Raw genomic sequence first — 18,054 nt, 5'->3', positions numbered from 1 at the left:
TCGGGTCACGGTCAGGTCGGCGTCCCCAGGTCACGAAATTGGTCGAAGGAGGTCATGTCGCATATCATTCGATTCGGCAGGTCTTCTTGAGTCCATAGGTGGCTTTCCCGACTCGCTAGCTCAATTTGATCGGTACCTAGTTATTGACGAAAAACTAATAAAACCCTTATAACTTCATAAATGACGTCGCGCAAGGTCAACATTGCAAAAGTGACGCATCGAACCTTGCAAGGAGTGCATGAAATCACGATTCGGTGTGCTTGAGATAGTTGGAGATCGATCGTTCCCGGCGCCAGAAAAAGTTTTCAGTTTATCCCCATTGACTTATACCTAATGGTGAGGTCTAGAGTTGCAAAGTTTCCCTACCGCACTACCGGCATGCCGGTTATTTTTCACTACCGCAGGTTTTTTCGTGGTATCTGGCATGTCTTGCCGGTAGCATGCCGGTATTTTTTGTTTTGCACACAAAAAAAAATTATTAGCATATGATTCAAACTTTGGACACTAAGAGGTTATCAAATTGTAAGAACAGCAATCTTTGCCACTGCAAAATACATTTTGTGGTAGAAGTTACATAATACATTGCTAAGGGTAGGGGTAACATATGGACCTCAGCATTTCACAGGTTTTGTTATAATTATAATTGTCAAGAACCTACTGTGGTCTATAAAAGGAAGAACACACATTCATGTTGCAAAAGCACGATCAATTAGTAAGTCTAATGGTAGGTAATAGGTATATGTAATACAATAAAATAAATAAATGTTCATGACAACATTCCATAGGGGAAAAGGCAGAATCAAAACACCACAAAACACATTGTTTGGAAACTGGCCTTGAGTCATGAGATGTGGTCTGAACTCTGAGATACGCTACAAAGAAGTTGACACTGAAAATCCAGCTGAAAAGGCAGGTATTAGGTAGCCCTGAGCCTGACTTTGGTCCCAAAAATGAAATGAAAATTAATGAAACTGGCAGTTTGCCTTATCTCTACAAGAAAACACAATATGCAGACAAAATTAATACAAAGTTGAAGTGGCGCAAAATAATAAGAGCTTGGAGAACCAAGGATTGACTTTTAAGATCTTCTCTCCCCTAATGAAATGATGTGAGATGATGACGTAATAATTATTCATTTGCCCTTTTGGTTGAATTACTGAGGGGAAATGAATTTTCTTGTAGTTAATTACACTCCAAATATTAATTTCATTAGAAATCAATATCGTGTTAGATCATTTACATCAATAAAATCATTCACAAGGCAGTGGGCCTGTTCCAGCGCCTCCAGTAGAAATTCTTGACTGGAGGCTCTACCAGAGGTTTCACTGGAGGTGCTGGAACGCAATCTGGAGATTTCTGGAGGTTGGCGTCATAAGATACCAAAAGAATGACGATTGTTCTCTCTTGAAATGCAAAATTTGTTTTCAATTTTAGTAAAAAAGATAAACAAAATTATAGCAATGTAATTTTCTTTACATTCAAGTTGTAAAATTCTCAGTCAAAAGTTCTTTGTTTACATTCGTGATTGTCACATGTGCGCCATAACTGTAGACCAGAGCCTCCAGAGAAATTTGGACCTCTCAACTCTCTGGAGGCTACTGGAGGTTTCTGGAGCTTTGGCGAGAGCTTTCTGGAGCTTTCTGGAGGCGCTGGAACGCTCTCTGGAGGATTCTAGAGCTTTCTGGAGCTTTCTGGAGGTTTCTGGAGGCGCTGGAACAGGCCCAGTGTGCTGCAGTCCAATTTTTTTTTGCAGCAATTTTATCAGCTGGTTAAAAGCCTCTGTTATGGCGCATCTGTTTCGAAACCTTGTGTTTGGAGAGGATCGTGAGATTCGATGGGGGGCATTATACCGTTTTTATACATATTATTTGGTGACTGTTCTCAGGACAAGTGAGTTTAACATATATTTTTTTCACGAAGCAGCAAGCCATGGTGAATAGGAAAAAAACAGATGTTGATCTCGCTTCCTCAGTTAGGAACATGCAGAGGCGGCGGAAGGTATTTTGGGATGGGGGGGCACACCTGATCCTTCCCGGAACCTAGGGTACCCCCAAATCTAGTTTTCTCACCGGTTTTAGGCCACTTATTTTTCACCCCTTGGCCTTTACAACGAAAAATCGAAACGAAAACATTTGCAAAAAGTGAGATATCCCGTCTCATCTGAGTCCAGGAACTACCTTTTTGGTAACTTGGAATAAACGTTTAAAGCTTTCACACGTGAGCTGTCAAATCAGGTATAGAGGGGGATTTTTTTACTTGAATAGGTATTGTCTTCCATTCAGCTTTTCTTTGAGGCCCACGGCCGCTAATATAGGGAGGACAAGCTGCCCCGACGGTTCCTGGCCCTATGAAACTTTGTGGGGGTAGCGCCTGCGCCCCCCACGGCCCCAGAGTTGTGGGGGCAGGCTACCCCCATGCTGCCCCCCGGCTCACGAGTCTATGCCGGCTGGCGTCTGGCAGAGTCGCGGGGAAAGGCCTGTGGCACGCTCAGACGCGCTTCTGTGACGTCCGCATGCCGGGCCACTCGCGTTCCGTCCTACTCTTCCGGTTACCGGTAGCTCGTAGATAGCTGCTTGATTTCTGAGCATTATGTGTGGAGGGCGTTTGGTGGAAATGTATGATATTTAGAGAATGAATATGTGCTTACATGTTGTCACAGTCTTCTGCGTTAGAACGCTCCATAATGAAGGTTGTTTCTGGTTAACATTTCGAAAAGGTAATAAATCTATGAAATTATGTTGGTAGATTTCCGATTTCGATTCCTCCGGTTGGAGGGTCTGAAATACCTACATTACGAGCCCTCCCCCCGCCGAAAAGTTGGAGGGGCTCAGCCCCCGCTAGCCCCTCCAGCCGGTTCCCGGGAACCGCCCCTCTGGTTCCCGCGCCACTGCGGCAAGTCCAGTTCAAATACGTGTAGCACGCTGTGGCTGTCACCGTGACTGTTATTCGCGTTGAACAACTTGCTTCCTTTAAACCAATGACGTCATTAAAGTTAGCCAATTATTGGCTATTGCAAACCTTTTTGGTTGGTAACACTCGCACTGCAAAATGCTAGCCAATGTGATCAAAATATGTACGACGACATTGACAACAATATCAATCCATTCCAAATTACTCGCTCTATTAACTTAAAAAGGTACTCAGCCAAACTGGCATATGTTCATGACGTAGTATGGAAGTATTGTGGTACTTCGTCGATAACAATTTGGGGGGGCAAAAAGATATGTTTGCACCCCCACCCTGGAAGATGGGGGGCGCCGTGCCCCCGCTGCCCCCCCGCTTCCGCCGCCACTGGGAACATGGCCGAATCGGTAGGTAGTTTTTATGTTGTGGTCATCTATATTTTGAACATTTGGTTGATGCCTGAAACATTTTAGGAGAATGTGGAATAATAGAACACCTGTGAAATATAAATGTGATTACTGCTAACTGTCCAGTCTTCAGAAACACATTTCAGTAATTCAAGTTCTTTTTTGTCCTTGCTTTTTGATGATAGTTAAATGCTTTTTGTAGGCAATACCTCTTTGATTACAGGTTATATTTCAACAGTTATAGATAGTTGGGTTTCAAAATTGTGGGTATTTGTAGGGCCAACTGAGTAAAAATCAGCCTACTCGTAGTTGTGGTTGGACAATGGGTGGCTACTGGGTGGGATGGGTACCTACTGAAATTGCCAAAATGTGGCATCTCTTGTAGGGGTAAGCTGGAATCAACAAAGCAGGTTTCTTAGTATGCCGGTAATTTGGTGGTGTTTTTGCTTGGGGCGTGGTAGCATGCCGGTATCCCAGAAAATTTTTGTGGGGCGGGGCGGTGCCGGTAGCAGCTTTTGGGGGAAACTTTGCAACTCTAGTGAGGTCACGAAAATGACCTGACCTCATATGAACTTTAGGAAAAATCCGAGATATACATTATACAAGTTGAGAGACTCCTATTGGATACTAGGTCCTCCAAGGTTCATTTCCCTGTGAAATCTCCTCTGGCAGTGAGGGCGTTGCGAAGTTGCGACATCTGAAGACCGTGCAGAGGTTCACTTATGACCACATGGGTCAGTGACCTGATCTGACCCGAAAATGCGGTTGGTGTCAAAAGATCCCGTTTGATTCAAAGGTCAGGTATGCCAAGCTTCAGCTCTCTATCGCCGGCGTGTTCGGAGCTATCGCGAAAAAAAAAAACTATGGAGGGGCGGCACCCGCCCCCCCCCCCTCCGGCCGGCGAGGGTTAAGGCCCTCAGAGACCAGTACAGGGCCTGCAAAGGGCAGGATGAGACCTTAAGATGCCGACTTGGGCCATCAGAGGCTAATGTGGGTCCTTACAGGCCAGTATGGGCCCTCAGAGGTCAGTGTGGGACCCTAAAATGCCGGCATGGGCCGGTGTTGGACCCCAGAGGCCAGCAGAAGACCCTCAAAAACCAAGATGGGCCTCAGAGGCCAGCATCGGGTCTTCGGAATCCAGTGCAAGGCCCTCAGAGACTAATGCGTGTCCTTACAGGCCAGCATGGGCCCTTAGAGGTCAGTGTGGGGCCGTAACAGACCGGCATGGGCGGGACTTGGAACCTAGAGACCAGCGGAGGGCCCTCATAGGCCAAGGTGGGCCCTCAGAGGCCGATGCGGACCCTTGGAGACCGGCATCGGAACTCCGGAATCCAGTGCGGGGCCCTTAGAGGTCAATGTGGGACCCTAAAATACCGGCATGGGCCGGTGTTGGAACCCAGAGACCAGCAGAAGGCCCTCAAAAACCAAGATGGGCCTCAGAGGCCGGCATCAGGTCTTCAGAATCCCGTGCAAGGCCTCATAGGCTAATGTGGGTCCTTACAGGTCAGCATGGGCCCTTAGAGGTCAGTGTGGGGCCCTAAAAGACCGGCATGGGCCGGCGTTGGACCCCTCAGGCCAAGGTGGACCCTCAGAGGCCGATGCGGACCCTTAGAGGCCGGCATCGGGTCTTCAGAATTCAGTGCGGGGCCCTCAAAGGCACCTAAAGGCTAGTCTTGGGACCCCAGAGACAGAAATGAGGCCACCAGAGGCCGGTGTGAGGCCCTCAGACGCCGGCTGGGCCCTTGAGGCCGGTTTAGGGGCCCTCAAATGAGGTCGGTCAATGTGGGTTCTCAGCGGTCAATGTGGTCGCTTGACCGCCACTGAAGGGCCCTCCGAGATCAGTGAAGGACCCTCAAAGACTGGTTTGGGAGCTGTTAATAGCTAGCGTGGGATTCTTGAGTCTCGTGACAATCGAATAAGGGCCAGAGCCCCATACGCCCATGGGGGCCCATTGGTTGTTTGGGGGGCCAAATGATATGATGGCCCCCTGATTAGCCTTTGGAGGGGGGAAGGGCATGGCCGTGATCCCCTCTGCGACCGCCACTGCACTGAAAGTGGATGGGGAGGGGCAGAAACAGACATTGCTGGCCCCCAGCCTGTTTGAACCGAGGCTGAGGCACGGTCACCCTGGCCCCCAGCTAGAACGCCTTTGACGAACTATGCCGACCCCAAGCAGATAAGGTCAAGCGTTGGTCGTTTGTATACGCATTCTCCTGCACCGTGCTAGTATTGTCTTAGTATTGCCTATACCTTTTTAGTGCTCGCTGTCCCGCGCCTCGTATTCAACAAAATGCTGTCACCAGGACTCACAGTCTTGTCTCTGATATGGTTTCCTTCATTGAGTGAAGGAAATTGCGGTCAATAACGCTGTAGAAACAAAAAGGAATCCTCATTAAAGGGCAAGCTGAATAGTTGTCAAGTTACCGGGTGGTAGGTTAGGTACAGACAGACACTTAAGTCAGCAAAAAGTGGGGGGGGGGCAGTTAACATTGCTGGCCCCCCCACCTCCGAAAGTGGGGGGGCCATGGCCCCCCGGCCCCCCCTGTTCCTACGCCTATGTATATAACTGGAGAATTGAGTGTTTTGTGAGGCAGATTATAATTCAAATAGGTAGCAAAATATTTTCCGTTAAATCTCAAGAACTAGTTAGTGAATGAGCAATTCAATGGCTAAGTACATGCAATGTAATCAATACTGATTACCTAAGGCATCTTGGGCGGTGTGCGCCGTCAAATTTGAGTAGACCTAGACATATGGGAGTGAGGCGTGTTTCAGTTCTCTATGGCCAGCGCGTTCCGAGCAATCGCAAAAAAAAAAAAACGTCTGGGGGTGGCAGCCTCTTGGCCGCGGAGCGTTGAGCATGAACAAAAAATTCTGGAATTACTGAGGAAAGACGTCCTAGGTATAACAAGAAGAGTTTTATAAAGTAAGCCGATGTAACATCTGTTTTTTATTTTATAAATTTAGTCCGAACCTTTTGATGGGAGGGAATCACAAGGACAGAGCCACCGCTAAGCGAAGCTTGTTGCGATGACCCTGCCCTCTACCCTCCGATCGCGCAATTCCGATTCTATGGCAGAATTTAGAGTCCAAAGTTTAACGTGCGCACAAAGCCGCGCACGGCCGGTCCCCTCGCCGACTTCGCCTGGCTACGGCCTGCCACCAACCGCAACCATACCTGTCAGGAGGCCCATAAATGTCGAGCGCCCGTCGCGCTCCGAACCCGGACTGTCATAACCGGGAACGCGTGCTCTCACCACGCGGAGTCCAACGCTCTAACCAACTGAGCTACGGGACCGGCTATTATCAGCCAGTATCTTTTGTTCTGTTCATGAACAAAGCTTCAAAGAAAACACAATTTAACCTTTAACAGCTAATTGGGACTTGGAAGCCATTCTCAGCTGGGAGTCCATCGATAGTGAGCTGCACCCACTCGGGAGGTCGCACCCCTCCCATCCAAATATCCTGCGTCCGCGCCTGATACCCAGGACACTGCCGCTGTTTATCTATTAGCATTATCCCTCTCTTAGCCAGGGTGACATCAGGCTGCTTTATTATACTCATAAGTTTCAGATTCCATATACTCATAAGATAAACACGGATTACATTGGGGATGTCATTTGACTCAATCCATGTTAACCAAGGGAAACGCCACAAAAGAAGCAAGAAGTCAACCATTTCAAATGGAGAACGATCAATGAGCAAAAAATGCATCTTACAGTTATCGTCTGATGGCGGGCGTTACTGGGATCAATTACTCGTAAGGTCAGAAGAGGTCAGCCTGATGTCACCCTGTTGCCCGATGTCCGGCACGTGGAGCCGGAGGGATACGGCGGACATCGCCCTGGACAGTCGTCAGTTGCCGGAGAGTGCTGCACAAGTGTACAGATATTATAGACAAGTATTACATACGACACACTCAATCGTGTCCTGTATCGGCAGTCGTTGAAGACTCTTCCCGGAGTCTGAAGACTGTCCAGAACCCATGATATTCCAATCAGTATCATGGCCCACCTACCAACTTAGCGCCTACCTATATCATACTTAAATACAGTATCCTATACCTACCCACCTACCTACTGTTATGGTCGATTCCGGTGGTTAATTTAGCACTGTCGCGGCGATTTATCGGGAGCGGCGGATTACCCTCGAAATACAATGGCGGCGACCATGGAACTGTTTATTGTTTCTGTGCTTCCATATGACCGGGGGGTGATACCAAATGAAGGGAAGGGAAAACGTGCCCCATCACAACACCCCCCTCAAGACGCATGCGTCGGTACAAAATACGCATTGCGTCTAACACATAAACAAAAATGTACACCACACACGGTGTGGACGCACGAACTTAGTCGTACGTCTGGTCCGCCCAGCGCACGGTCAGTCGGGCCGGACGGCGACGGCGGCGCGTCCCACGGCGCACTGAGCTGGGGTCGTCGGCGCTGTTCCGCAGCACCGGTGGTGCCGGCTGTCCGCCCGCCGGCGCAGCGGCGGCGGTCTCCTTCGTGCCGTCGGGTGCCGAGCTCGGAGCGGGCTGCTGCCGGCGCCCGGGTGCAGGTGTGGCGGCGCCCCCCGAGATGAGAGATCTCTGGGGTCGCAGATAGCGCCGGTTCCGCCAGTAGACTCGGCCACTGGGCAGCCGGACCAGGTAGTCGCGCCGCTGTCCGACCGCCGTGATGACACCGACGCGGTCCCACAGCCCCGACCGCGGGTCTTGGACGAGCACGCGCTGACCCATGGTGAGCGCGCTGTGCTGTCGGGCTGTCGCGTCGTACCGCTCGGCTGTTTTCTGTTGCTGCGCCGCGGCTCTGGCGTCACAGTCGTCCGCCGCCCGCTGCCAGCAGTCGGCGAAGGCCCGGTGGTGCGCCGGCACTGCCGATCTCAGCGGGTGGCCGAACAGGACCTGAGCCGGAGAGCGGCCGTCGGCGCGCGGCGTGTTGTGCAGTTCCAGCAGCCCCTGCGCGTAGGCGTCCGTGTCGAGCGCACCGCTGCTGGTCGCCTTCTGGATGAGCCGTTTGGCGGCCTTGACCGCCGCCTCAGCGTGTCCGTTTGATTGCGGGTAGTGCGGTGTGGAGATCTGGTGCTCCACTCCCCAGCGGCGCAGAAACTCTCGGGTGAGCCGGGCGGTGAACTGGGGTCCACCGTCTGTCCGGAGGGTGGTGGGCACGCCGGTGGCCGCGAACATCTGGCGCAGGCTGCAGACCAGGTCTCTGGCAGTCGCCTCGCCGGCCACGTGCGACACAAACGGCCACCCGGACAGCCGGTCCGCGTACACCAGGAACGTGCGGCCGGCCCAGGCGAAGTAGTCAGCGGAGACAGCCTCAAACACACGTGACGGCGTCTTTTCCGGCATCAGCGGCTCCTTCTGCTGACTGGGCAGGTACCGCTGGCAGGCCGGGCACGCTCCGACATGGTTCGCAATGTCACTGTCCAGGAACGGCCAGTAGACCACCTGCCGCGCGCGGCGTTTGGTGCGCTCGACGCCCTGGTGACTGGCGTGCAGGCGCTCGAGCGTGGCGCGCCGCAGACTGGGCGGTATCACGAGCCGCTGGCCGCACACCACTAGGCCGTCGTCCACGGCCAGCCGGTCCCGAACTCCCCAGTACGGTCGGAGGCGCGGGTCCAGCTGTGACCGGTGCTCTGGAAACCCGTTCAGGATCAGATCGGTGAGTGCGATGAGCTCCGGATCGGCGGCGGCGGCGGCGCGCACCTCTGTGAGCGCCGCGTCTTTGAACGGGCTGGGACCGTCGTCCGCCCCGTCGGTGGCCAGCCGTGAGAGCACGCTGGCGAGTTGATGGCTGGCGTCCCCCTCGGCTTCCTCGTCCTCAGGCGCCGGGTCATCCACCGGCGCGCGCGACAGCGCGTCCGGGATGGCGTGCAGCTTGCCTTGCCGCCAGGTGGCGAGCAGGTTGAACGGCGCCAGCCGCTCACGTAGCCGCTGGAGCCGCGGATTTTCGATCTCCGCGAGGCTCTTACTGTTGAGGATCGGGATGAGCGGCCGGTGATCGGTCAGGACTTCAAACCGCTGCATCCCGCTGAGATAGATGCTGCATTTCTTGCAGGCCCAGGCCAGGGCCAGCAGCTCCAGCTCGATCACGGCGTACCGCGACTCGGCGTCCGATAGGAAGCGTGAGCCGCACTGGATCAGTCGCCACCGGCCGGCGGCGTCTTGCTGCAGCAGGCAGTAGCCCAGGCCGCCGGAGCGAGCGGCGTCAGTCTCGAGGACTGTGCGGCGGCGAGGGTCGAAGAAGTCGAGCACGGGAGGCGACGTGAGTGCCATCTTCACCGCGCTGAACGCCTGCTCGTGCGCTGGCGTCCACAGCCACGCGTTCCGCGGCCGCAGCAGCTGTCTCAGCGGCTCGGCGGCGGCGGCGACCTCTGGGGAGAAGGCGCCGAGCTGGGTCACCAGGCCGAGGAACGACCGTAGGTCGGTGATGTTGCCGGGCCTGGGGAAGGCCTGGATGGCACGAATTTTTTTGCCGTCGGCGGTATAGCCAGCTGAATTGATGCGGAAGCCGCAGAATTCCACTTCATCTTCCGCGAACTGACACTTGTCCGGGTTGAGTGTGATGCCGTGCTGGTCACATCTCTTCAGGATTTGCCGCACGTGCTGCAGGTGGGCGGCGTAGTCAGCATCATAGGCCAGGACGTCGTCCACGACCTTACACGTGCGCGGGATGTCGCCGAGCGCGGCGTCACCGCGCTGGTTGTACACGTCGCCAGAGCTGACGATTCCCATTGGAGCCCTCAGGTACCGGTAGCGGCCCCACGGCGTGATAAAACACGTCAGGTCTCTGTCTTCGGGCCGGATCGGGACCTGGTGGTACCCCGCCTTGCTGTCCAGCTTGGTGAAGTACGCAGCGCCGGGTGAGACGGAGGCGACTGCGTCTTGAGGCGAGCGGACCGGGTACGTCGGTCGCTTCACGAACCGGTTTAGCTTAGTGAAGTCCACGGTCAGCCGGCAGCCGGACACTGTGCCGTCTGACGACCGTTTGGCCACCGGAACAATCGGATGACACCAGTCGGTGGGGTGCTCCACCGGCTCGATGATGTCCTTTTCCATCAGCTCGTCGAGCTGCAGTCGCACGTCCTCTCGCCAACAGAACGGGATATTCCGGGCGGTGGTCACAGCGTGAGGGACGGCGTCGTCCATCAGCTCGATCTTCATCGGCTCCCCCGTCATCTTCCGCAGGGTCGACTTCGTATCGAAGACCCTCGGGAACTCGGCTTTCAGTTCGTCGAAGTCTGCCCGCCGCTGCCGTGCGGAGGGGGTGCCACCGGCGGCCGGGCCGTGCGCGCGGCCGGGCGGCGGCGCGCCCGTAGGGCCGGGCGGCGGCGGCCGCCCGGTCGGGTCGGCGCCGGCCGAGCTGGCGGCCGGCCGGTCGGCGGCAGAGACGCGGCTTAGGTCCCGGGTCTCCTCAGGTGCCGCCGTCGTGCCGCTGCAGCGCCGTAGTGAGGGATGGCTGCCGGCGGCGGGGGCCTCGGGCGGCTCACCGGGCGGCGGCGGCTCCGGTGCCTCACCGTCCGTCCCAGTCTCGGCTGCCGAGCCGCGCTGACAAATCTGCCGCGGGAAGCTCGCCGGCAGAATTCCCAGGCCGATACAATCGTGCCACGACAGCAGTGGTGAGTGCAGTGCTCGCAGAACGGACACCTGCACGGTCTGTATGACGTCACCGAGCTGCAGGGTGAGGGCGCACGTGCCCACACAGTCCAGCCGGCGGCTGTCTGCGGCCCACAGCACAGATGTGGAGGGCGTGAGGTCCGCTCTGCTCACTCCCATGGACTCGGCTTGTTGCAGTGAGAGGGCTGATATCTCAGCGCCGGTGTCGGGCGTCCATACGGTCGACCGCCTGACTCCGTTTGGTAGGTGCAGCTGTAGCCGTACCTGCGGCGACCGGTGGGCCGTCACACTGTTGAGGCGCGCGCCACGCGTCCGGGCCGCCGGCGGCGCTGACTGCTGCCGGTTCGCCGTGTCTCTCGTGGTCGTATTCGCTGCCAGCACCGAAACCTGCCGGTGCGACGCGTCGGCAGCCGCAGTGCCACGGCGGCGGCTGCTTGCGCTACGGTGGCGCCGGCCCCTCCCCTCGCGGCGGCTGCTCGCGCTACGGTGGCGCCAGTCCTGGCCCTGGTGGCTGCGCTCGGAACTAGGCGTCTGCCGGTGCCGCTCATCAGTGCCCGCGGCACGCCGGCAGACCGAGGAAAAGTGGTCCCGTTCGTGGCATCGGTGGCAGGTGCGACCCAGGGCGGGGCAGGCACGACCGTCCGTGTGCTGCGCGGCACCGCAGCGGTCACACCGCCGGGTCTGGTCGGCCGGGCGCGAGTCCGCGCCGCTCGGCCGACCGCGCTGTCGCCGGTACTCGGAGAGACGGCGCAGAGACGGCTCGCCCGGGCCACGGATCGCCGAGCTGTTGAGACGGGCGCTCTCAGACGCCCGGCACAGGTCGGCGGCCATCTGGAAGGTCAGATCGGGCAGCTCCAGCATGCGGCGTCTGGCCTCGTCATCACTGGTGCCCACCACCAGATGGTCTCGGAACCGATCATCGGTGCAGTTCGGGCAAAAATCACAGCAGGACGCTATCTCCTTCAGGGCTCAGATAAAATCGTCCACTGACTCGCCTGGCTCCTGCATCCGCATGTTAAATTCGCAGCGGTCGATCACCACGTTCCGCTGCCGCCGAAGGTGAGCGTGCATGGCGGTGATCACATCGGCCATGGACGCCTCGGCCGGGATGGGCAGGCCGAACCGAACCACGCGGGCCCAGTCGTCGTCGAGAACGGCGAGCAGGGCGGCCCGCTGCTCAGCCTCGGTGAGATCGTGGACGCCGGTGAGGAGGCAGTAGCCGGAGAACTTCTCTTTCCAGGCCTCAAACTCCTTGAGGGTAGCGGTAGCCGCCAGCCGGGGCGTGGGCGTGCCGGCGGCGGGCATTCGTGCACGCGGCCGGGCGCCGGAATCGGGCCCCGCAGCTGCCTGAGCGGGTGCCGTGGCGTCCTGCACGGCCGTCGGGCCGGGAAGCACCCGCTCCATCAGCGCGGCCATCCGCTCCTCACGTCGCGCTGCCGCTGCAGCCAGCTCCAATTGCTGCTGCAGCATGCCCCGAAGCAGCTCCATCTCAGACGGCTTCTCGGCGGCGGCGGCCGACTGCGCCTCATCGCCGCCCGCCATCTTGGACGCGCGCGCCGCACAGATATTTACACAAGACGGGCACAACGAGCACGGTTAGTCGCGGCCGTGAGCGAAAAGTTAATAAAAGATTACGAAACCGACCGACCGCGCCATGTTATGGTCGATTCCGGTGGTTAATTTAGCACTGTCGCGGCGATTTATCGGGAGCGGCGGATTACCCTCGAAATACAATGGCGGCGACCATGGAACTGTTTATTGTTTCTGTGCTTCCATATGACCGGGGGGTGATACCAAATGAAGGGAAGGGAAAACGTGCCCCATCACAACACCTACCAGTTACCAGTATACTTTTCTACCGTCTACATACGTACGCTACGTACAACCAATTTATCACCTACCTACCTACCTACCTACCGACCAAGCTACCCTCCAGTCTACCTATCCGCCTACCTTTTTTCTTACCTACCACCTACCCAACAGCCTACCTATACCAGAAATTACGTGTCCAATAGGCCTACGTTATAAGTAAAGATACTGGCTGATAATCAAACACAGCTGACAGACGCAAAAAGTCAGAAATATCTATTATAATTGTAATCAGTTACACTAAAACGCACCAGCTTGCTATAAAAATTATGGTATCTTTTATACTATCCATTATATTTTATCTTATACTGAATCAGAAAAAGAAGCAGTTAGAGCGGATGCTTGCATTAATGAAGACATTGCTATTTGATTCTTGTAATGCATTGATATTCGAGCTCACTTGATGTCTATACAGCTTAGTAGAGCAAGGACCATTTATCCAGCATATACATTTATACAACATACATTGATTTCAATAACTAACGTGAGTTATCATCGTAAGATTTAACGATAACTTAGGCATTCTAGGGATTTTTTGAGAGGCTCACTATGGAAAAACACATTTGTCTTATGTTTCATATGCTATATGAAAATAACATTGAAATCAACATTAAATTACACAATGACTTACGGTAACTTACCCATGATAACTAAGGTAGAGTGCCACATAAAAATAAAAAGTTAAACCTTAACTCTCAAACGCTATATGCACATCATCAACGAAATAAAATAACCATCATTCCGGAAAACGAACACTTGCATGCACTGAACAAAAAAGGAATAAACTTTCTCAGGGACACTTGCAAGCTGCAATGCAATGTAACAAGAAGTTTACTCACCAACTCACCAATAGAAAGAGAATATCATTTTGTCTTGCTATATGGTTTTGCACACGTTAAAAAATAGAAATCACCATATAAATCCGAACACGATAACTCAAGTGAGGAAAATCTTCAAAATTGATAACGTCTTCGCATTTGTTTACATTTTACAACGCGGTTTCGTAATAACGTTTAAACTTTAAACCGACAACCAAGTATAAAAGAATCTAAATAGCATTTGCACGAAATAATAATTAATCAAGATTGTTATAGGATTATACTTATATAGCGTTTATTATATAGATTAGGTAGAATAGCGTTACAACCATTCAATCATCGAAACATTTGCTGAAAACCTAAAAACGACGGCGTGGAAAAGGAAATTGGATCCACCAGCGAGGGATTTGAGGACTGTGAAATGCTTATGTAGGTATCTATTTTGTTCTTGTGCCTGTAAATTGCTTCTTATTCATATTATTTCTTGTCGGTCTCATGCTTTGGTGTATTTGGTTCAATTACTATTAAGGCTTTGTTAGGATGCGAATAATATCCTTAAACTTGAAGCAGGAGAAAGGTAACTTACCATACACCATGCCTACTTACCAAAGAACATATCCTCACCTCAAACAAGTCCAGAGCATAGATGAGTATCTTCAGCAATGGCTTGCAGTAAAATTCAGCAGTCAAGCAAGGATCAACACTAACGCATCAACACCATGAACGTGCAGTCTCGTCGCAAAAAGCACATAATAGTTGTAAAAAATGAAAATAAACAAAATTTGGTGCATGAGCTGATGAAAAAATCGCGCACATACCCGCACAAAAACATAGTCACAAATTACGACAGCCCTTTCATCCGAATTAGCACAGCATCACATCACAGAGAAGCAGCCGCTGAGTGATAAATGCAACACAAGTTGGAAAAGAGGGCCACTAAAGTAAACACTAAGCAACCGTAGCTGTGTAATGGCTTGTCAGCTGTGATTGATCGTAAAAAATGAAATCTGCATCAATGAGCATGTGTCACACATATCGTATTAAATAGTTCATCCTTAGTGACCTGACCTGATCTGACCATCACCATCGTATGGCAATCCATGCAATGCATGTTAGGTATCTTAGTAGCCGAATAACGCGCTCTGGGTGATCGATGTTAATCCATCCTTCGCCAAATGTCCTACAAAGACAATAATGTCAAAACATGTAGTTTTTATTTTTGACTTCACCTTGACCTGACTTGTGACATACTTAGAAAAATAATTGCCCCAAGCTCCTTCTTGTTGAAACCTTTTGATTGTCGGCCTCGTCTTTTTTTACGACCATCCGTTCGGAAGTTAGACTGAGCGGTGGCAGAATCTGCCCCCTTGCATGACGCGTTCGGCTCAATACTACACCTGGGTGCAGGTTAATGAACTACCCGAGTAACCAGAATAAAATACTGTATAGAATTATCAGATTGCCCAAGGCCATTGACTCCTAATTGTAATTCAGAATCATCAACTGCCGTACGCTATTTGCAAACCATGATCATACTGCTGAACTATCCGTCTAGCCATACACCAGCAAGTCACCAATGTCTGTTGAACTATCCGACTAACCATCTTTCAGCAAGTCACCAATGACTGATGAACTACCTATCTATCCACCTACCAATGTGTCATCATTGACTGCTAAAATATCCGACTAACCATCCACTAACAAGTCATCACTGACTGCTGAACAGTCCTACTCACCTTTTTCTGCAGCAAGATCCGACTAACGATCCACCAGCAAGTCATCAATGACCGATATCCATCCACCAAGTCATCATTGACGGCTGAACTATATGCGACTGACCATCTTCCACCAAGTCACCAATGTCTGATGAGCTATCTGACTAAACAGCCTGCACCAACAACTCACCAATGATCGTTGAATTACCCAACTAACCATCTTCCAGCAAGTCACCAATGACGGCTAAAATATCAGACTAACCATCCACCAATAAGTCATCATTGACTGCTGAACCATCCCATTAGCCATCCAACAGCAAGTCATCATTGACTGCTGAACTACCCGACGACCCTGTCAGTTGTCACCACCCACCACCAAGTCATTAATGACTGTTGAACTATACGACTGACCAGTAACCATCCACCAATAAGCCATCAGTGAATGCTGAACTATACGACTATCCATCCACCAATAAGTCATCATAGACTGCTAAAATATTCGCGTAGCCATATACATCAATCAAGTCACCAATAACTGCTGAACTATCCGACGAACTATCCAACAAGTCATCAATGACTGCTGAACTATCCGACAAACCATCCATCAACAAGTCACCAATAACTGTCTGAACTATCCGAAGAACCATCCACCAAGTCACCAATGACTGTCGAAATATCCGACTATCTAATAAGTCATCATTGACTGCTGAACTATCCATATATCTGTCCAGAAGCAAGTCACCAATGACTGTTGAACTATCCGACTAATGGACTGTAATCGCCACGCCTCGTGTGGATTGTCCATGACGGTAATACAATGCAATACAATACAATACAAGTCACCAATGACTGCTGAGCTATCCGAATATCCATCCGCCAGTAAGTCACCAATGACTGCTGAACTATCCAACTAACCAGGATAATTGTTTGCTGAAATATTCGACTAACCATCTTCTAGCAAGTCCTAAATGACTGCTGAACTATCTCGCGAACCATTCACCAGCACGTCACCAATGACTGCTGAACTATCCGACTATCTATCAACCAGCAAGTCACCAATGTCTGCTGAACTATCCGACTATCTATCCACCAATAAGACACTAATGACTGCCGCAAGTCACCAATGTCTGCTGAACTATCCGACTATCTATCCACCAATAAGACACTAATGACTGCCGAACTATCCGACTATCCATTCACCAATAAGTGATCATTGATTGTTGAACTATACGAATAACCAGTAACCATCCACCAGAAAGTCACCAATTACCGCTGAAGTATCCGACTGACCCATGTACAGTAGGTCTACTAAAAAAGTCCCCCGCTCCAGAGGCGGCCGGCCGGCCGAACCCCCGGATACCAGCCCCAACTCTATTGCGCAGGCCACGGCAGCGACACGGGTCAGGTCGCGGCGCCCGGCGAGTGGGTCAGTTGGCGGCGGCCGGCCGTAGAGTGAGGACGCCGTGTGTGAGGCGCAGAGATGCCGCAGCCCGCAGTGCAGAGGAGGGCAAGATAATGACTGCACGATGCCGGAAATGATGCCTTTGTGATCTAAATTAAACACCTGCAGTGCATATCCTCCCTTGCCCCATTCCTATTTTATCATAATCCTTCAATAATCCGTAATGGCCATTCAACGCAAGCAAGCAAACAAAACAACCCGTTTAGCGGGGACATCATCTCCGATAAAAAAGCGACAGCGATGATTAGAATAGACTTAGCGCGAGGGAAAATCGAGGGGTATCACTATACTCGTATGCATCACATACCGAGTATTTTATGCCCATCTAGCGAATTAAGATTGGGGATCTTGTCCAACAAGTCAGCGGCCGTTCTAGACACAGATAAATGCTTTGTTTTCGGTCGCATCATTATCTGCAATAATTCGAAGCGAGGTTTAACCCTCGCCGGCCGAGAAGAAGGGGTGGATGCCGCCACCATGATGCATTTTTTTTTTTTTGCAAGCACACTGATAATAGAAGGCTGACATTTCACATGCCTTACATTTCATTCAAGCCGTATCACTTGACATCAACCACGTTTTCAGGTCAGGTCACTTAACTATGACGTCTTAAGTAAACCTCTGCACGGTTGTCGGTTATAAAATGATGCAACCCGCAATGCACTTAGTGTCATATAAGCATAATGGGGAATTATGGAAACTGTTAATTTGGCGTCGGAAATGATCTGAAACTATACCTCAAGCACATGAAATCGTGACTTCATACATTCTTGGCAAATGGCAAGGTCTAATGCTTCACTTTTGCATTGTTCACCTTGCGTGACGTCATTTATGACGTCACTAGGGTCATAGCAGTGCTTCGTTAATAACTCCCGATCAAAATGAGCTAGCCAGTCGGGACAGGGATCAATGGACTTTGCCAAGACTTGCCGAATCAAATGTTATGCAACATGTCCTCCTTTCAACAGCTTCGTGACCTGCGTTGCCCTAACATGACATTGACCTGAGGTAAACATCCTAAATTGCTTCACCTAAACAAAAAAGCATATAAATCGACGCGTCTGAGAACAGAAAACACGATTGTATCGAAATGAAGATAATGCGTTTAGCTATTTACCAAAAACCGATCAAATGCCTTGGGGCCCTTGACCTGCCCTAAGAGGTCATTGATATTTTAAAATGGGGTACCAGTCGCTGCGTCACGTAACGACGCAAGCGCTCGTTTTTTTTTTTTCGCGAGGCTCTAGCAGCTAGCTCC

The sequence above is a fragment of the Amphibalanus amphitrite genome, unplaced genomic scaffold (assembly GCF_019059575.1).
Source record: "Amphibalanus amphitrite isolate SeventyFive unplaced genomic scaffold, NRLGWU_Aamphi_draft 000138F_arrow, whole genome shotgun sequence".
Lineage (NCBI taxonomy): Eukaryota > Metazoa > Arthropoda > Thecostraca > Balanomorpha > Balanidae > Amphibalanus > Amphibalanus amphitrite.
The sequence above is the reverse complement of the archived record's forward strand: the minus strand, read 5'-3'. Positions refer to the sequence as shown.